The 21,835-nt window shown below is 34.5% G+C and overlaps 4 non-coding genes across 4 annotated transcripts; 3 read left to right on the top strand and 1 right to left on the bottom strand.

Annotated features, from left to right (window-relative positions):
• The first annotated feature begins 552 nt into the window (after window positions 1-552).
• Window positions 553-641, top strand: Trnay-gua. The gene is given in 2 exon segments: window positions 553-589; window positions 606-641. It is a non-coding gene; the product is annotated as a tRNA-Tyr (tRNA).
• A 9,019-nt stretch (window positions 642-9,660) lies between these two features.
• Trnay-gua lies at window positions 9,661-9,747 on the bottom strand. Its single transcript is given in 2 exon segments — window positions 9,661-9,696; window positions 9,711-9,747. It is a non-coding gene; the product is annotated as a tRNA-Tyr (tRNA).
• Window positions 9,748-12,064: 2,317 nt separating this feature from the next.
• On the top strand, window positions 12,065-12,153 carry Trnay-gua. The gene is given in 2 exon segments: window positions 12,065-12,101; window positions 12,118-12,153. It is a non-coding gene; the product is annotated as a tRNA-Tyr (tRNA).
• An 898-nt stretch (window positions 12,154-13,051) lies between these two features.
• On the top strand, window positions 13,052-13,140 carry Trnay-gua. Its single transcript is given in 2 exon segments — window positions 13,052-13,088; window positions 13,105-13,140. It is a non-coding gene; the product is annotated as a tRNA-Tyr (tRNA).
• Window positions 13,141-21,835: the final 8,695 nt, after the last annotated feature.

Raw genomic sequence — 21,835 nt, 5'->3', positions numbered from 1 at the left:
CTTAGTTTTAATATGAATATAAGGTTTGTTCGATAAAGCGATCATAATTTTTAGAAACTTTATAACTTGGATTGTTGGTTTGTGTAGGTCAAATCTTACAAGCTGATTTCGAATCACTTTTTATTAATTACGAAGTTGAAATTTTTCACGTTATCCCTATTCAAATTACTGTGCATTTTTATTTGATGATTGTATATACATCGAAATATTCTGAACCTTCTCCTCAAAGGGAGGAGACCCATTAGCCAAGCAGTGGGTAATTTACAGAAGTTGTTGTTGTTGAATTACACATATATATATTTATACGTGATTCTAAAACCTAGATTTGCTTCATAAATGGTAACAGTATCGATCAATAATTTATTTAGCTAAATAAGCTAGTTTTTTTAATTGGACTTAACTATCAATATATTTTTAATAAGCAAATGTTAACACACATATATACATAAACACACACATGTAAAACCTCCTTTCACTTACGCGTGCGACGACGATCCATTATGCAACTTGTAAAAGATACATATGTATTGTAAAATGAAAGAGCTAGTCAAGCCTTCGATAGCTCAGTTGGTAGAGCGGTGGACTGTAGATAGCCGTACGTTGTAATCCATAGGTCGCTGGTTCAAATCCGGCTCGAAGGATTCTTTTGCCATTCCAAGAATAAAGTAAAATATATGCGAATGTCTATCGCATAATACTGATACTATAAAATTATTTCGAATAAAAAAGTATAATTAAAAACAATTGCATATGATTTATTGACACATTTTAACTCGCAAGTATTATGTTTTCTAATTATTTGTTTACAATAATTACGAAATCAAACAGTTAAGAAGTTCTGATCTGTAAACGACGGCCCGTCATCTGCTAGACGAGATCTTTTATATGAAGCTCTGAAACAACGCGGAGGCGTCGAAGCTCACTTAAGCCTTTTGTTCTCTAATTCCTGAGATGAACACTGCTTGGTACGAGTACACTGCCGCGTATGTCGCATTTGATGCAGGAAACAATTTTTATACAATATATTTATTGGATTTAATTGAATAAGTATTCATGAGGTTTTGCTTAAATTCTCTTCGAAAATAAGCCATTATTTCTCGTAAAAAGACAAAGATAAAAAATGGTTAATGTGGGTTATGTATAAGAGATAGACATATACCATCGTTTTTGAAGGCCTTTTTAAGGTGTACAATAATGTAGTACATTATTTTCACCTAGGTACTAGGGTTCAGCCAACGTTTGCTATTAAAAAAATCCCTCCCTTCAAAAACCTCTAAATTGATCAGTGTTTCTCTACTATATTGTTTATGTACTATACATATAAACCTTCCTCTTGAATCGATCTATCTATTTAAAAAAACCGCATAAATATTCTTTGTAAATTTAAAGATCTAGGCATACACAGGAACAGACACAGACTTTGTTTTAAACTATGTTATGATATTAACATATTAATAATAATATATTGAAAATATAAGACAAACACACATGAAAAAATAAATCTCAAAGTCGTTAAATTCCAGAAACCGTAGAATGTTTTCATAAATATACATATTTTTTTTATTTTGCAAGTATACTTGTATTGCCTTTCCTACAGTGTACAATCACCATAAGAGCCCCGTATTGTCTTGACGCCATCAGTCACGACTCGACGAGCGAAAATTGTAACAATGCTGGATTAACAGTTGACGCCTTTATAAATATTCATTTTAGGAGTATTAAATTCGAGGGCCGTTTTGGGAGTTTCGTTTTGTTTCAGCGGCAGATGTGTCGACTATATTACAGATACGATTTAATCATACGTTTCAACTTCAACTCAAAACAAAGACTTTTTAAAATTTTACTCAATACCCAAAACTCACGCATATCCTAACCTAAACTAAATAATTACAATCAAAAATAAATATTATACATTACGCTATATAGTACAAAGCATATGTTAAATAACTAACAAAAATTTAGCATTATTTTTTATAATATTATAGATAAGGCACTATTTGTTAAAAGCTAGCTAAAAAACTACACTCTATAATAGGTAATGAAGTCAACACTACCCATAGTGAGGTAGCGAAGCGCACTATCGCGGTATCTTCATGCTCGGCCGAGTGGAATCCTTCTGCTTCATCACACAACAGCTACGCACTTCGTAAACTAAAAAATTTAAAACTACCCTCTACTTTCTAGTATTTTTTTTATTTCATATCTTCATGCCTATAACTTTTTTAATAAATTGATTGATCTAGATTAACCTGAGATGTTAATATAAAAATACATTGCTATCAAAATATAAAATTATTAAAGAGAATATTCTATTAGCATGGACTTCAAATTGTTTGAATTACATTTGATTTTATCTTTATTAAAGTTAATAATAAATATGTATTAAGGAGTTTTAATGATAATAGAAAAAGAAGATGTATTTAAATAGTCTGTTGCATTCCAATTATATTCATATATTATTTATTGTAAATAAACTCAATTTTGACATGATAGAAAAATATCATGAAGAAATCTGTATTTGTTGGATCCACAAATCCGCGTTAGAAATGTGAAACGGAATAGGATCCAAAATTCAAGAGGCGCGTAACCTTTTACTCTACTACCTTTTTGCAGTAATACGTAATTCGTATTATAATACTCATTGTGTATTTAAATAAATATTAGCACTGAAAACGATTATACATATTTATTACCATTTCCATTGATTCATGACACGAAAAACATTAAGAGGTATTGTTTACAAATAATTAATTGACGAATACAACTGCGCCTGTTGATATTGGCATAATAACTGCAATACCATATCCATAGAAATAAATATATTGCTACTAAAAAGCCACTGCAGTATCAATCTAAAATATATTCTATGAACATAATAATAAAGTTCCAAATATTTTAAAGTATTGGTCCAGTTGAATGGGCAGTTCTGAACGGTCGTACACGGTGAATTTAAAAGGATATTAATTTTATTCATTGGGAAATAGAGAATATATTGGCTTGGATTAGTTTAACGATTTTACCAATTTTCATAAAGCTTAACCAGCCAAGTGGCTATTGAACATTGATCTTTATTATCAGGCGACAAAGTTTATTTTTGTTTGATGTGGTATCGTAGTATAGGTAATAATAGTTAGTGTCACACAACGGGTGATACAGGGTGGCGGACACTGTGCAACGCGTGCCCGTGAATAATACGTCTCTAACGGGCGATTAACGTCAGACATCAGTCGAACCGTTTTTACGTTGCATACGATAAACGTCGAAGCTTATAAAAACAAGAAGTCGTCATGAGTGAATATATTCAAATTAAAATTTTATATATTATATGAGTAATTTAATACGTAAAATCGGGACCGACCAGATCATGGAACGCTTGAATATCATGGATTTAAATATTGGCAAGCAATACGCCCGTGTTATGTTTGTAATTTTATCGAGTGTTCAGCGGTGAAAGCAAATACCGTTTATATTGCGGGAAACTATGGGATATTATGACTTATTATATGGGATATTATAACTATGGGTTATTATGGTCAAATTGACAAACCTTCTAAAAAAAGTCAACTTACATAAATTATTAAGGAAGTTATAATTTATTCGATTTAAGTAAATTATTTTCGGTAATGAAATAGTCAAAAAACTTGGTTGGGAAGGGGCATTTTAGCTAGAGATACAGAGGAAAGTATTTGGCTGTAACCGCTCCTTCGATCTCACTTTAAACTGAGGGACTACACCCAGCTTTTTCATATAATAATATACTAGTATTGTCAAATACTAGTATTACTATTATATTATTTATAAAAACGGAATTTTAGAAAAAGTACTACACAGTATCACGAACATTAAAATAATATTGTATCCGCCACACTATACTAGTATTACTAGTTAATTAATATTATAATCCATATTATTATTATTAATATTATAAATGTAAAAGTAACTCTTTCTGTTTGTCTGTCTGTCGCTCTTTCACGACCAAACCGCTGAACCGAATTTTATGAAATTTGGTATGAAGCAAACTTTAACTTCAAGAAGGGACATAGGCTCCTTTTGTTCCTAACACATGACAATCAATCCCCTAAAACTCGAACGAAGACGCGGGCAACTACTAATAATAAACACATCAGACCTGAAAAACGGACACAAACAACTAATCCAGTTTTGTTTTCTTAATGATACCCATGTCTTATTATAAAATAAATATATATCTAACAACAACAACAACAACAGCCTGTAAATTCCCACTGCTGTGCTAAAGGCCTCCTCTCCCTTGGAGGAGAAGGTTGGAACATATTCCACCATGCTGTTCCAATGCGGGTTGGTGGAATACACATGTGACAGAATTTCTATGAAATTTGTCACATGCAGGTGTCCTCACAGTGTTTTCCTTCACCGCTGAGCACGAAATGATTTATAAAGACAAATTAAGCACAAGAATCAGCGGTGCTGGCCTGGGTTTGAACCCGCAATCATCGGTTAAGATGCACGCGTACTAAGCACTGGGCCATCTCGACTCTTATATCTAATGAGGAATAAATATGACATACTTAACTTTAACGTAATATATAATAGTATATTATATATTAATATAGCATACTCTATTTATAGCTCACGTAACCAGATAGCCATTAGCCAAGGATTAAAGTAGATGCCAAACGGTAAATCAATGAAGCCTGTCTAGTCAGGTTAATCAAATGTATCCACTGGGGTTTAGGGATATACACTAGGTACAGTCGGGAACTAAATTGAATATTTATAAATAAAAATAAAAATGTATCTTTCTTATACTTTCACATTAATATACCCATTAATTTCACGGTTCGTATACTGAAATATTTTATATACGAAAAAGTTATACAAATAAATAAATCCACTTACTTTTGGACATTGATATACAGAGAAAAAAAATATTCTTAATTATTAAAATTAAATAGAATAGTGATTGTGATATCGCATAAATCAACACGTAAAAAGTAATATATACAACTATTATAGATACATTTTATTTAATATTTCTTAAGCTTAACGTGATATGCATATATGGTGATATGCATATATAAAATTATTTGTGAATAAATAATATATATTTTCATAAAATTGTGCTCGGTAGTTCACATCGACATGCGCATTCCTGGAATTACTGCGCGTTGTCTGAATATTGCTTACTCAATGAAATAAGCTTAATGTTACTTTGATCGACCTGAATACACGTAGGATAAGCTATGGTTATATACCTTACATGTAAAGTCAAAATCATACAAATAATACTAAATCTATACATATAATAAAATTGGACTGTCAGTTGTAATATTAAAATAGCCCTTTTTTTACTCAATGCATATGTATATACATAGTACATATACCAAAATGTATATATTTTTTAATTTTGTCGGTCTCTTTGTCTGTAGGTTTGTTCCGGCTAATCTCTGAAACGGCTAGACCGATTTTGACGGGACTTTCACTGCCAGATAACTGATATAATAAGGTGTCACTTAGGCTACAATCATTTTTTTTTTTTGTAAATTCAAACGCGTAAAAAATCGCGGACACAGCTAGTAAGAAAATATAAAGATGAAAAAAATATCACTTATGGTTAGTAAAATTGCTTTGAAAAAAATATAATTACGAAAACGGTATAAGTTTTATTTTTAAATGTTTTAGTCATTCAACGTCAAATCTATCGCACCTTCTTTATCATCGGTACACAATTGCCTCATAAAATCCCATTTTGCTGACAGTGAAAAATCGTAGTCATCATTTGAACACAATTTTTATGGCCACAATTTCTTTGGAATAAATGTAAAAATCGGGCCGTCTTTATAAAAACATCTCTTCAATTGTCATTCATGAGGGCGGCAAGCGTATTTGTCACCCGCCATGTCGGCCGCAGATCGCGTTCCAAATATAAAAATGCAATTTTAAATAAAAACTCGCAAGATTCGAACCCTCATAATAAAAAAATGCTCTACTATACTTGCATGCAAGATTGTTCATGTTATGATTTTGTAATGTCGATTAAATATGAAATAATTATATACGTAGTCGAATGTCGTAATTGACATTACTTATGTTGTTTATTGCAACAACGATTAGATCAGAAATGAAATATGTTTATAAAAATGTTTTTTTTTAAAGTATTATACGTGCAACAACAACGACTACAACAGCCTATAAATTCCCACTGCTGGGCTGAAGGCCTCCTCTACCTTTGAGGAGAAGGTTTGGAACATATTCCACCACGCTGTTCAAATGCGGGTTGGTGGAATACACATGTGGCAGAATTTCTATGAAATTTGTCACATGCAGGTTTCCTTACGATGTTTTCCTTCACCGCTGAGCACGAGATGAATTATAAAGACAAATTAAGCACTTGAATCAGCGGTGCTTGCCTGGGTTTGAACCCGCAGTCATCGTTTAAGATGCACGCGTTCTAACCACTGGGCCATCTCGACTCTTATATACGTGCAATAAACATTTATTCTCGAACTCTTTATATGTTTTATTATTTTGGCATATTATATTCAACAAAAGATATTAGAAAAACAAACACAAATATCACTTTATCATCTCAGATGCAACTCCACAAGCTTGTTTACGAGAATTTCGAAATTTGTTTCTGCATTTAAATAATATAACTATAAAGAAAGTTTACAACGTCATTAGGAAAACAGGCAATATCAAAAGGCAATACAATCGTCAATAAATTTTACAAACGAAATCAAACACAGGGCTTTCAGGGACTACCGCCGATATGAATTTGGTATTCACTACGTCGTCAAGAAGACATCAGCGGCGAAATATTATAATAGCATAATGGTGTCAGGTGGTGTTGTTCCATGGGGTTCCATCTCCGCGTATAAACTTGGGAGGTGCAATGTTTTATTTCATCGATATCGACTCTTTTAGACAAAAATATAATATCAATTTAGTATATCATTTCTTTAAATGAATAAACCTATCCTTACTAAAATTAATATGAATCAAAATTCGACAAAAACATTATTTTCCACTGATTTCCAATTTTTTGTGCATAAATTAAATTACAATGAGTAGCATTATTTCAGTTATACACCTTTATAGTTTATTAAACTTCATTTATTTGTTGTTTTCTTTATCGCACGTAGCACGTATTGTTGTGACTTTGCTATAAACATTAAATAGATAATTTATTTATTTTAAAATTTCATGTCATTAATTTTATCCATATAAAAAAGATACGTTCACAGGGAAACGCAAAATTACAAAATAGAATTAAAATAGTTAAAAATCCCTGGCTTTAATACAAGCTCAAGTTATCGATACATTTACAGACATCTCTAAGCATACATACCTCCGGCGACACAGCGTCGCTTGACACGAGCGTACCTATCGTAAGCGGGTTTAGGCTCGTGATATGAAAGCGAAGTGACGTCACAGAACTCGAATGGCAAACAGCGACGGAACTCCGAGATCTCTCGAGTTTCATCGTTCGTCGGATTGTCGTGTGCTTAGTTTTATTGCACTCTCGGTGTTTAGATACAGCCGCTGCGGTGTGAATGCCAAATAGCACCGAATATTCATGTATGAAAATCAACGCGTCGAATTGCCAGAATTCGTTTTATTGCTGTTTCCAACTACGGAACTATTGTACGGCGCGGCCATAAAACTACCCAGAAATAACTCACCTCTTCACACTGAGCCCCGATGCATTGTTTACTTTAATAATGATGATTGTCCACAATGTAAACGTGCCACATGAAAATGGCAATTAAGAATGAAAAATGATCATTACCGCTGTTATAATTAAAAAGCCCTGACGTGTTCTTATGACTAGTCGCTCAGACTTTGATTAATATGGGTTATGACAGTTCTTTGTCATAAAAACTGACACGAATATATTAATTTTACCATCGCTGAGCGTAAATACGGGCATAGTAGTTGGCTATGAATAAATGCGTACCATTAGGTACATTTTCGATTTCATTTTTTGTTCCAACTAATTAAATTCATATACTTATTTGGTAAATAACCAAAGAAAAAATTCGTCAGTCTTAATTATAATTCTTAATAATGCAAATATAAGTATAATATTACATAAAACGATTATAAAAGATAAACATAGATATTATTAAAAGATAAACGTATTGTATTGTTTTACGTAACACAAAAACATTTAATTCTTTGCAACGATATAGTTAATCCATAGCAGTCAAGTTTAAATCGCTGCAAACGAAAATGTCAGCTTGTAATCTATGTAATTAAGTGTATGTCAGGGCGGGTTTACTCATAGTCGAGTCGCGGGGCTCGTGACGGGTATGAATAGAAACTCGATAGCATTATTCAATTGTTTTTATCATTTTAATTAAATCATATTAAGTTGCCAATAAGATTTAAAATGTTATGTTGTTTTACTTTGAGAAGGACTTGAAAGGGTCAAGCATGTCTAAAAAGGCTTACTTGTCGATAATTCGAGCCGCTCTACGTTAAATAGGGTCCAAAGAAAAATCTGTTACTGTGGAGGTCCCACCCAGAGGTGAAAGCGGTAATCTGTGTGATACCAAACTTGCGTCTTGTATAAGTGATGGACCGGTATGAAGCAAAGTCTTGCTTTGTTGAGCACATGCTGTCGCAGAAGCTGGCAGGTAATAATAGACTCCATTATCTTGGAGAACAGGGAGGTGATAGCTGCAGCTCTACTGGATTCGGGACGACGCCTATTGCGTAGGATTGCCGGAATAGACGCCTTAGTGAAGGAATATTTACGAAAGTAATTATTTTTTTGTACCAAATGTTTAAAGTATATCTTATTATTATTTTCAATTTTTGCCATAAAACTACTATTTTAATATTGTAATCCAGTTAGTGCAGGTTACAAAATTATATTGAATGAATAGGCAGTCATTTAAATAGTGCAGATAAGATCCAATAAAAAAATGAACAATTGAAACCGAGGAAAGTTTTACTATAGTTTACCGTCTTAATTTATGCACTGCTTAAATACAAGACTAAATGAGCATATTCAACAATGTCAGTAGACGTAACACCCTCGAGATTCGCACAGACTTCGCGAGTTAACTCTTGTTAAATGAATTATTTCCCGCCGAGGTGGCGCCTCTATTGACGGAGCAAACTTCGCTAAATAGTTTCGTTCCCACTGCTATTATTGTTTAGAAACTGTCGCGTAACTTACTGACAGACAATGCTGGCTGTACAATTTAGTTGCGTGTGCTTCTGTAGATAATAAAACTGAATACGATGATACGTGTCAAAATCTGAAGTAATGATGACTTATCGCACGTTAACGGAAAATATAATCATCTTTCCAGTTAAAAATTGAAACAGTTTATTAAGATTAAATTAATCGATAAAACTTATTATTCATTAAAATAATAGTTTAAAAAAAATCGCCTGGATATAAACGCGTTTCTATCACAGAACACTTGTTATGAAAAACAGTATTGTAAATGTGCTTATTTGAAAAGAAATACTATGAGAGTTTCTTGCCGTTTCTTCTCGCAGGAGACAGCTTTCCGAAACGATGGTAGTGTTTAAATTTTGACCATTCAATAAAGCCTATTTGTGAATATTTTATAAAATACATTTGATTTGATCTGACAACATTTGTAAGGCATGGTATTTATTAAATACTTCGCATCTTTTAAAAAAAAGTTACAAAAAAATTCCTTCGAGCCGGATTTGAACCAGCGACCTATGGATGACAGTTCAATCAGCTACAGTCCACCGCTCTACCAACTGAGCTATCGAAGGTACAGAAGTTAGAGCCATTTGTAGCAACATGTGATATACTTATTATGTAAGTAAAAGTGAAAGGTGCGCTCTACTTTATGCGAATAACACACAATGTATTCACAAAAATACCAAGACTAATAACTTTAATATATTTACTAAACAAAGTTAGTATAATATTATTTAGCAATAAATATATATATTAATGGATATATATATTCTCTGTTGTATTCAAAATTATACATTTAAAAACGTTACAAACATAATTTTAAGCACATTTACATATGGCTTATTGGCTAAAAAATAGACTTATGATATCCTCCAGACCGATTTAGTCTATGGCTGCTGTCATTAATGAAAACTATAAAAAAGTTTCCACTTGAAAAGTATAAGATTTTAATACTTTTCAAGTGGGAATGAGTAAACGTAAATATTTTCATAGATAATTTAGGAGTAATTTAACGGCTTTTAGGTGCTTTCCGAAGCAAAGGAGGGTGTTAACACTGCTACATTTTTTTTAAATTCATGACAGGAAAACTTTATAGTTTGTAGTAGATTTTTAACCCATGTTACCCTGTAGGCTAGCCAGTAGACCATCACGTCAATTTGTTGACATGATATCATTAAAACAGCTAGGAATACTCGCACATCACACTTGAACCAATACTGATTATAATGCTATTGTCCATTTTCTGTGATCTACAATAATAACATCATTATCTGTCTTTGTACAATGTCGCAATAACTTGATTACAATGTTTCTTTTCAGATATGAGTCAATCTTAAAAACTATCATTAATTATTTTATCAGTTTAAGGATTTTAATGATGCTGATGTTCGGTTTCATGACATTGAATATAATCGTGTCAATCTTATATTTCCTTATTATAAAATATGACTACTAAATTTATTTTTTTTGGTTATGAGTTGTTAAAAATGTTATAATTTATAGTAGCCAAAACTACGGCTTTACCTTGTGAAAACTATTAAAATTAAGTTTTAATAGATTTCACATACAATATTTAAAGCATACAAACCATCATTAGCCATTTTATCCTTTCTAGGGATGAATTGAAAAAAGTAGCTTACATAGCTGGGACTCGAACTATCTCCACAAGCAATTTTATCTAATATGGCTCAGCCATTTAAACGTGAATAGATAGCACATAGAGTTACGATCGCGTTTTTAATATTAGTTAGATTAGATTAGATTTAGAGTCATAGTATATTTTTTATATAACCCTGTCATTATATTAACCTCTATTTGAGTATTTAATTTAGTAGAATAAAATGAAAATGATGAATTAAAAAATGTTATTAATTAAATGTTGTTTTGTTATTCAGATTTATTTCAATATTATTACATCTATTTCTTTATGTCAATTCTCATTCTATGCCATTATGTGTTTTTGTTAAAAACATTTATAGGTAATACTTTCATTGCACTTGTTTGATGTTCATATATTTATCAGTTGAACGATTTAAAAAAAAAAACAAAACTAACCAAACCACAACCAGACCTTATCCACATTTATGTATATAGATGCAATGACAGTTATTATGTAATATGTTTCTTTAAGATTATAACATGGATGATTTGATGCGCATTTCAATTATAATCCGTTACAGACATTCTCTGGGAGCAAATCAGCTTACTACGCTAACCTGCAGCGATTCCCAATTAATATGTTAATGTAAGAATATATTCGGGTTAGACGGTGCACGTTGCATTGAGCGCAAGATGCAGAAACTCCCTCGTTCATATTCATAACCATTACAGCTTATGCGTTTAATACTTTTTGGAACTAAAACAATTAATCATTATTATTGGCAAAGAATTTGAATTAAGAATATCAATTTATAGCCATTATAGGATACTTAAATTAATTATTTACCATCCTCAGTGAGGATTGTATTTCTCAAACTTAGTTAAGATAACACCAGTATAATATATATTTTGAATATGAATTTTGCGCAAGATGTTTCATAGCTGGCGACCTCGCGATACATTTGCCCATGAATTTGTTCGAATATCATTAAAAACTAAATGGAAAAAGTGTTAAACCTCAAAATATACATGACGATAGGGATTTTTAAGAAGCAATCTAATAAAAAAATTAAGTTATTTATTTATTAATCATTTACTTTAATATTTATCTGCCATTTACATTAATTTCAACTGGTCATTATTTAATTATCAAATAGTCTTAAGTTGTGATATAATAATATAATTATGTTCTCTCCGGATCAAACAAGATTTTATGTAACCGGTTATATAAATTAAGTATTCTGAATAAAAAAAAATGTGTTGATACTTAATTTCACCTTTATTCATATACCTTCGATAGCTCAGTTGGTAGAGCGGTGGACTGTAGATGGTCATAAGTTGTAATCCATAGGTCGCTGGTTCAAATCCGGCTCGAAGGATTTTTTTAACTTGAAAGTTTTTAATAAGACAAATTCCTAAACGATAAATGATAATTTTGTAACATTTGTATTACATGTATATATAGACAGTCATACAAAGTCTTTAAACGAATCATGGAGAATCCACTGAGAAAATATTTATAGTTATGTTAAAGATGATCTTGTATCCGCTAATCTTATACATTAATAGCGTAAACCGATTCTGTCCCAGTAATTATGGGATACTGGCTGCGTTTAAAAATCCGGTAATAGTCTCATTTCAAGGAACTCCTGCCGTAGATTTGCCGAAAATTAAAGAGGATTTTTGAATGCAATTTACTAAAGAGTTACGATCTATCCAAGAATAGATTTTACAAAGGAGAAAAAACTTACTGGCCGTTTAGAGGGCTTATTAATCCAGCTTCAAAGACATACGGAAAAGTTTTCGATCTAACTCATCCATAATCATTGTTATCCATTATTTAGGCGGTAACGACCAAGACGGTAAAATCACTGTCTTAAATCTGCGTGCACATTTATGTACTTATGCATGACTACAAAACAGAAAACAAGTATAAGGTTGAGCTTATTATTTTAGAAAAAACATCAATTTACAAAAGTCTGGATCCGATGCAATTCCAACAGAACAAGTACCTTTTTCGAAATTGGCAAAAAATTTAATATGAGGATCTGGTCAATGCACGAACGATATGGCTGGAGACTGTCCCTTCATTTTTTAAATATCATTCAACAGCCGTTGAAAGTCTATCCAGGACAATCTTATAAAGCTATATGTTTTGACAAAAGTAATACTTAAACTTATTACGTATTAAATTCTCATTCGAGATATTATGTAACTGATTATATGAATTAATAAAAAAAATTAATGTTGATACTTAATTTTGTCACGATTCATATACCTTCGATAGCTCAGTTGGTAGAGCGGTGGACTGTAGATAGTATAAAGTTGTAATCCATAGGTCGCTGGTTCAAATCCGGCTCGAAGGATCTTTTTGCCACTTAAATTAATGTAGTTTACTACATTAATTCTAAAACACTTATCTTTAAAAGGTTTTTTGTATATGGGTGTATGTATACATAAACATTCATCGTGATCGCACGTAGAACGGGAACCGTTGAATAGATTTTAATACAACTTTATGCTCCTATATTTTATATACATTATCAACTAATTAATACATTTATCGCAAGAGAAAAAGGTGTTCGGAGTTCTTTCTTTTTATTATTCCATATTCAAATTATGGTGTAGGAAGATATCCTATGCAATAAAAAACCTAGTAAATAATAATACTAAAAAACGTCAAAAATCTTTTGTTTTATATTTACAAACAAAAATTTTCGAAAACAAAAATACTATTTACAGAGACAACAAATATAAATATCATACTTTGATAAAAATATTAAATTTTTTTTTTATTAAAAATAAGATCTCACATCAAGTGCGATTTTTTTCAACAATTGGGTTGCCATTATACGCAATAATGTGGTCGTTGTTTGTATAGTTCGTAGTAATAAGCGTAATGATTCTTCTATCACAGCAATATTAAGATCTCTGTCTTTTGCTCTCAGTAAGCATATCAGAAGACGGTGGGTAAAAGTATTAGCTACAGTAATTGTGGCAAAATAATTATGAAATTAAAATCAATTCGATTATCTAGACACGCGGCAGCGTGTCAAAGCCAAGTACTAGTAACAGTACTGGCGAGCAGCACCGTGTGTAATATTATACGAACCATTTGGTATCACTTTTGACCCCCTCAAAAGCTATTTGATATAAACATTCAAATTCGGCTCATATATTGAGACTAGCAGGATACATATGTACTCCAAATTTCATATACACATCTTAAACGGTTATTTAGATATTAATATTCAAAAATCGTCAAGTAAACTTTTTTGATTATATTGATTTTATTTCAAATCGAATGAAAATAAACTTTATTAAAGTAAGCTATTACAAGCACTTTTGCAACGTCATCTCACAATCAAATGAAGCTACCGGTTCGGAAAGTAGATTCTACCGAGAAGAAACGGCAATAAACTTAGTAGTTACTCTTTTTGAAGATGTTGACGCATGTGCCCATTTATCGGCAATGATTTTAAAATATTAATTTTATACTGTTAATTATCATATTAATGATTATATTTTACCATGTAAATTTGTAAAACTTAATTTGGATTAGTCTTACGGCGCCACCTGTAATGTGTCATAACGGACTATGTAATAAAAATGTTGGTTCATATATTTTTTCAGAAATTCACTTGTAATTAAGAGCTATAATTAATAATAAGAATAATAATAGATATTCATTTTAATATGAAACGATATTTCAAGAATGAATTTGCAGTAATTGCATTAATTTATAATAAAAAGTTGTAGTTGTGGATATCCGTTTGATTCATTCGGAAAAGAACGCTTTAGAAACGGGCATTGTTATGGAAACACTATATTGTATTGACCCTTTAAAAAAAACAGTAATTTGCTAATATTACAAATAAAAATTACTAAATTGGTTGCATTTGATTGTGATGAAAGCTGTAAACCCGACCACATCTCTTAAATATACGTTCAAAGAGAACGATTCAATATTTGCTTAGCATATGCTATTATTATCTATTATTTACAAGGCCTTAGACTGATCAGTGCTCTTCTCGATATAGGTTTCTCTATATTTAGTAAAGGGCAGGATTTCATTGCACTCTCCAGAGTCAAAACCTTAGATAGAGTACATTTCATCAATTTAGATCCAAGTCAAATCAAGGCACTAGAGAGCTCAATAGTAGAAACCAACCGTCTACGCACATTATACCGTCCTGACTTAGTCAAACTTAGGATAAATAGAAAAAAAATCCGAATATTGAATGGGAAATTTTCCGGAATATCTCTAAGATACAAGAAACTATAGAAAATGTCTAAAAAAAAGCCACTTATACCGTAAACGGGAAAAATACAGTGTTTTAACAAAACCCATTTGGTATTTATTTGGTTTCAAATACGTACGTCCTAATAATTTATGTACAAAAAGTAATGACATCACATCAAAAACCTAAACATAAAATGGGAGCCAAGTAAAATATTAAGAAATAAACCTTGGTTGTTGACTCCAACGAAAAAAGAAGTGAGATCTAAATGGGTGCCAAGTACAATGGCCAGTCCTGAATGTAAGTTATAAATAACTACATAAAACATCATTTATTTCCATAACTTAGGATAATATATTGTAGCCTAAGATCTGACTTGGCTAGTCCTCATTATTGTTCGAGTTGCAATAATAAATGCGTGTTAACGTATCTAACAAAATTATAAAACTTTCTATGTAAATATTTCACATAATACAAATATGTATATTGTAGGAATATGGGAGGGTAGTAGTGGGAGGAAGTGTATTTAAAGGAGGGTGGACGGTGGACAGAGCTTTTTCTGCTATCGTGTGTTCGATCGATTGGTGTCATAGTGTGTTATTTTTTGTAATCCATTGCGATTAAGTTTCTTAGTGTCTTGTTGCTAGGGTTAGTTTAGAATTAAATTAGGAGAATTGTTGTTACATAAAATCATTAGTAAAAATTGTCAAATAGTTTGTGATTTTGTAAAATTGATTAAATTTATTATCTAGTTTTCTGTAATTTTGTTTTTTAAAAAAATCCCTTCTGATCTGGTTTCTAAGATCAGAAGTGGGATACTAACTTATTCAGCCCACTACGGCTTGGCCTAGCTCATAATCTTTTTTTTTTTCTCCTTTTTGCTTTTATTATTTATTTATTTTTGAATTACCCTCATGTGAAGTAATATTTTTTTTTCTTTCTTTTTTTTTATAATTTTCTTTATTAGTTGTTTCGCTGGATTACTTTAAATATCATGTCGTATTGTTGTTAAGTATATTTGTTAGAGAAAATAGTTAAGATTAGGAATAGTGTGTGCTGAGATCGAGTGATTTCGAGGTGAGTCTTTTTGATCATTATTGATATTTTTCTTTTTCTTGAAAATGTCTGAACGTGTGCTTAATCGTCGTCGCAGTGATAGTGATCCTCGTCGTGATCGTTGCGATAGTCAGGGTAATAGGTCCCGCGAAAAATCTCTTAACGAGACTGATATGTTAAGACTTGAAATTAAGGCAATGATGTCTCGACTTAAGGCGTTAGAAGGGAAAACAAGGGCTTCACCCTTGCCGGGTCCATCGTCTGGTCGTACATTAGCGTATACTCACGATCGCGAGAAGGAAAATGTGATAATCACTAGTGCTCATGGTAGGCAATCTTCACGGCAATTACGTACGCCATCGCATGAGGGTGGTAGGTCCCGTGTACCCAATAGGATGCGACAGTTGTCTCCGTTAGGTCGCCGTTCAGCTTCACGTTCGCTTTCGCCACAACGTAATGCAACAAGCCGTGACCGGGAGCCTTGCCACAATTCGCGACAGCGTTCGACTATACCGCCGTTGCGATCCGCAGGCTTAGGAATAAGGGACGAGGGTATACCGTCGAACTCGATACAGGCTAGTGTTAACGACTACATTATTAATACCATGCGTTCGATTAGCGCGGCGGGCAAATCTTCTCAGCATTATTACATATCAAGCTTTGATCCAATCATACATAACTTTGATGATTGGTGTCTAGAGGTAGATCGTGCAAAAGTTTTAAATAATTGGACCGATTATGAATGCCTTTCACGAATAGGGAATTGTCTACTAGGGGACGCGAAATCATGGCTCAATGAATGGGTCTCCAGCGATCGTAGTTGGACGAATTTCAAGAAAGAGTTTGTATCTCTGTGTCCTAAAGTACCAGACTTCGCGGGCATATTGTTCGAAGTAATGACGAAAAGCTCTGATGACTACCCGACATATGCGGAATATGTACGGCGATCGTTGCTTCGTTTGCGTATAGTACAAGGGCTTAGTGATGAGCTTGTATCAGCTATAATAATTCGCGGTATAACTGATCCGAATATTAGAGCCTCAGCAACGAACGCTAAACTTTCACCTAATAATTTAGTCGAGTTCTTTTCGATTTACGTTAAACCTACTACAGGCAATGCTTCTAAACAATCGTCCTCGCGTCCCGATTTACAAAACAGTACGATAGGTAAACGCTCTATGGAATATTCACGTAAACGAAACCTCAGTGACGTTAGGTGCTACTCCTGCGGTCTGTTAGGGCATAGACAGGCTTCATGCAGTAAGAGAGTCAGGCTAGAGCAATCGTCGAATAGTTTGTCTAATAGTGAAAGGGTTAAGCAGTCAACTTCCACATTTGTGCCGTCTAAACCTGAGCCATGTACGTATTGTAGGAGACCAGGACACAGCGCTGAAACTTGTTTTGCTAAGCAGCGTGCAGAAGCTTCGAACAAAGAGCGAATAAATTTTTGCAGCGAATCTGTCCAGCCAGAGATGTCATAGCGGCTACTATACAGAACCAGTCGGTTGATGTTCTCATTGATAGCGGTTCTTCTGTGTCATTAGTCTCATCATCGTTGCTAAAGTATTTCAAATGTTCCTACACACCAACATTTCGGGTTTTAAAAGGCTTGGGTAGTCAAGAAATTGAGAGTACTTTTTACGTTACCTTACCAATCAAATTCGACACTTTAACCCTTGAAGTAGATCTCTTTGTGGTGTCCTCTGAGTTTATGAACGTACCGATAATCATTGGGACAGATATTTTAAACAGGGAAGGTGTTAGATACGTTCGCACAAAAAATTGCCAGTTACTGACAAGAACAAGTGATAATTTGAAAACGGTAATGAATGTTTGCTCTGAGCCTTCAACACCAATTAATACACCGTTGGTAGGTAATGATTTGGACAAATTACTGGGAATTATCGGTAAATTCTCTCAGTATTTCATTACCGGGACTGCAACATCAACTGTAAATACAGGGTACATGTCGATTAAAGTTAAAACTAGTAGCCCTGTGTATTATCGACCGTATCAACTGTCACATTCAGAAACTCTTCGCGTGCGTGATATAATAAAAGACTTACTTGACAAACAGATAATAGAGGAGTCTGAGTCTGACTACGCAAGTCCAATCCTGCTCGTTAAAAAAAAAGATGGGTCGGATAGGATGTGCGTCGATTATCGGAAACTCAACGAAATTACTATCAAAGACAGATTTCCTTTGCCTCGTATAGATGATTGTTTAGACCGTTTGGGTAATAATAAATATTTCACATCTTTGGACATGGCAACCGGCTTTCACCAGATTCCCTTAGATCCTCAATCTATTCCGCTTACGGCATTCGTCACACCGGAAGGACATTATCAATATCGGAAAATGCCTTACGGTTTGGCGAATGCACCAGTCGTTTATCAGCGTATCATCTCTAAGACTCTTCGCGAGCTCATTAATTCCGGGAACATTCTCGTATACATCGACGATATTTTAATTATGAGTAAAACCATCGATCAGGGCTTGACTTTGCTTAGTAGGGTACTTCATACGTTGACAAGAGCTGGCTTTTCCATTAACTTAAAGAAATGTTCGTTTTTAGCTACTAGTATAGATTACTTGGGTCGCACGATTAGTGAAGGTCAGGTTAGGCCGAGTCATGAGAAGGTGCGAGCTTTGATTGACTCAGCCGCACCGAAAAATGTAAAGCAAGTAAGGCAATTTCTGGGGTTAGCTAGTTATTTTAGGCGGTACATCGCGGGTTTTGCACAAAAAGCTTCCTGTATTGCAGCTCTTACCAGAAAGGGAGTCAACTTTCACTGGGGTACCGACCAACAAGCCGCGCGTCAATATTTCATAGATTGCCTTACAAGTGAGCCAGTACTTGCCATATACGACCCTTCGCTGCCAATAGAAATTCATACCGATGCAAGTTCTATTGGTTACGGAGCAGTGTTAATGCAGGTACATGAGGGAAATCGTAAGCGAGTGGTATCTTACTTTAGCAGACTCACCCGGGGGGCTGAGAGTAGGTACCACTCGTACGAGCTTGAGACCTTGGCAGTAGTGAAGGCTCTTGAGTATTTCAGACACTATCTTGTGGGTGTACACTTCACCGTGGTCACTGACTGCAACGCTTTAAAACTAACACAGCGTAAGAAAGACCTGTTGCCCAGGGTGGCCCGGTGGTGGGTATACCTCCAAGACTTTGATTTTAGCCTTGAGTACAGAAAAGGTTGTCTGCTGTCTCATGCGGACTACTTTAGCCGGAACCCTGTTAACATATGTACGATTCAAAAACCTTTGAACTGGGCCCAAGTTGCTCAGGCAGCTGACGAGGAGACGCAGTCTTTAAAGCAAAGGTTATCGGATGGACAGTTAGACCCTAGTCGTTATATAGTTAAAAACGATATCCTTTATGTTAAGGTTACACCTACTGGTGAAAGTTCTAAACTTTGCTGTTTTATTCCCAAAGGACATAGGCTTAGCCTTATGCGCATTTTTCATGATGAACACGATCATCTCGGGGTAGATAAAACAGTAGACTTAATTACAAAACATTTTTGGTTCCCAGGGTTGAAAAAATTTGCACAAAAGTACATTTCCCATTGTATAATTTGTCTTGCTCACAAGAAAGTAGCCCGTGCTCCTTTTCAGCCAATTCATTCTTGGGAAAAACCAGATTTACCTTTTGAGACAGTGCATATAGATACTTTAGGCCCCCTGCCAGAAAGTGACGGGTATCGTCACGTACTCATTGTGGTAGATGCGTTTTCTAAATTTTGTTTGCTATACCCCATGTACCGACAGGACACTGATGAATTGAAGCGACACTTTACGAACATGATTTCAATCTTTGGAACGCCAAAACTGATTGTCGCTGACAGGGGCCGCATGTTCCAAAGTGTCGATTTTCTTAATTGGGTCAAGGATATGGGTTGTGATACTCATTTTATAACACCCGAGATGCACCAATCTAATGGACAGGTTGAACGATATTGCCGTACAGTACTCAATATGGTCCGTATTGAGTGCAACCACCGACAGCAGGAGTGGCCAGCGGTTATGTGGAAGTTACAACTGACTCTCAACATAACAAAACACAAGACGACGCGATACTCTGCCTTGAACTTGCTCATAGGCGTCGAAGCGGCTACACCTCTCATACGCAGCTTGATACGGGACGTAGCTGTTGAAGGCTCCAGTGGTAATCGGGAAGCCCTTCGTGAGATGAGACGTCAGAGAGCGTTTGAACATATATGTGACAATCAAGCCCGTCAGGACGCCTACGTTAACAGGAGACGTAAGCCAACTCAAACCTTTGAACTACACTCCTTAGTATTTGTTCGTAAGCAGGCGCAGTCAACCGGGAAGTTAGACTCGTGTATGCGAGGACCTTACCGGGTGGTGAAGATACTTCCGCACGGTCGCTATGAGCTGCAGTTACTGGCTGGCTCGTATGGCAAGTCGACTCAAGCGGCTGCGGAATATATTGTTCCGTGGCGTGGAGAATGGACTCCTGATGTTTGTGCTGCTTTCTTTGATGGTGAGTGTCTGCTCTATTTTTGCTTGCAATTTAAGATCAGCTTTGAGAATTCACTGATGATTTAAAAATCTTTATGAGCCAATATGTTTTGTTTATTTGTTATGATTGGAATACTATCCTATGGTCTCAGGGCTAAAGTAAGGCAAATTTAACAAGTTGACACGGTGAGCGATTGTCTTGGAGTGTATCGGACACGCTACTGTAGGATCCCTGACCTGGGGATAACCATTTGTCTTGGAGTGCATCGGACTGTGGTTATCCTCGGGAGGCTGGGCGGGGATAACCAATTGTCTTGGAGTGCATCGGACTTTGGTTATCCCGCGGATAATTGTGGGCCTGTGATAACTGTTGTCTTGGAGTGCATCGGACGCGTTATCACAGGAGTGACTTTGGCCTGGGATAATTGATATCTTGGAGTGCATCGGATTCATTATCCTAGGTAATTGAGTTGCTTAGTTTTGAATATATCTTAGAGAGCATCAGACATGCTATCCTTGTGTATTCGACAACTTGACTTTGTGGGTCAGTTGTCTTGGAGCAGGTTTCCTGTAAATAGAGAGCTTAGCTTATGATGGCTATCAGCATCGACAGCATTGTTGATTTGCAATATGCAGAAAAATCTGTGGTTTTATTTTCATGTTACAGACGCAGATACTGAAGAAGAGGAATTAACTGCCGGTGTCGACCTATGTCCCGATGTTGTACAGCCTGTGGAAGAGACCGAGCCACAACAAGGACCCTCAGGAATACAGAGATTCTCAGAACTAGCTGCCTCCACTGTGAACGAAGAAAATCCCCTGCTCTCCGTCCCAATCGTGGAAACGGATCGTGACAGTTGAAAATAAAGAAGCCCGGGGACGGTCTTCTGTCAGGAAAGGCCGTGTAGGAATATGGGAGGGTAGTAGTGGGAGGAAGTGTATTTAAAGGAGGGTGGACGGTGGACAGAGCTTTTTCTGCTATCGTGTGTTCGATCGATTGGTGTCATAGTGTGTTATTTTTTGTAATCCATTGCGATTAAGTTTCTTAGTGTCTTGTTGCTAGGGTTAGTTTAGAATTAAATTAGGAGAATTGTTGTTACATAAAATCATTAGTAAAAATTGTCAAATAGTTTGTGATTTTGTAAAATTGATTAAATTTATTATCTAGTTTTCTGTAATTTTGTTTTTTAAAAAAATCCCTTCTGATCTGGTTTCTAAGAATATATAAACTTTATTTTCTCATTGGTGGTGAATAAACTTCCCACA

The sequence above is a fragment of the Vanessa cardui genome, chromosome 4, assembly GCF_905220365.1.
Source record: "Vanessa cardui chromosome 4, ilVanCard2.1, whole genome shotgun sequence".
NCBI lineage: Eukaryota > Metazoa > Arthropoda > Insecta > Lepidoptera > Nymphalidae > Vanessa > Vanessa cardui.
This window is presented reverse-complemented; position numbering and strand designations above follow the sequence as displayed.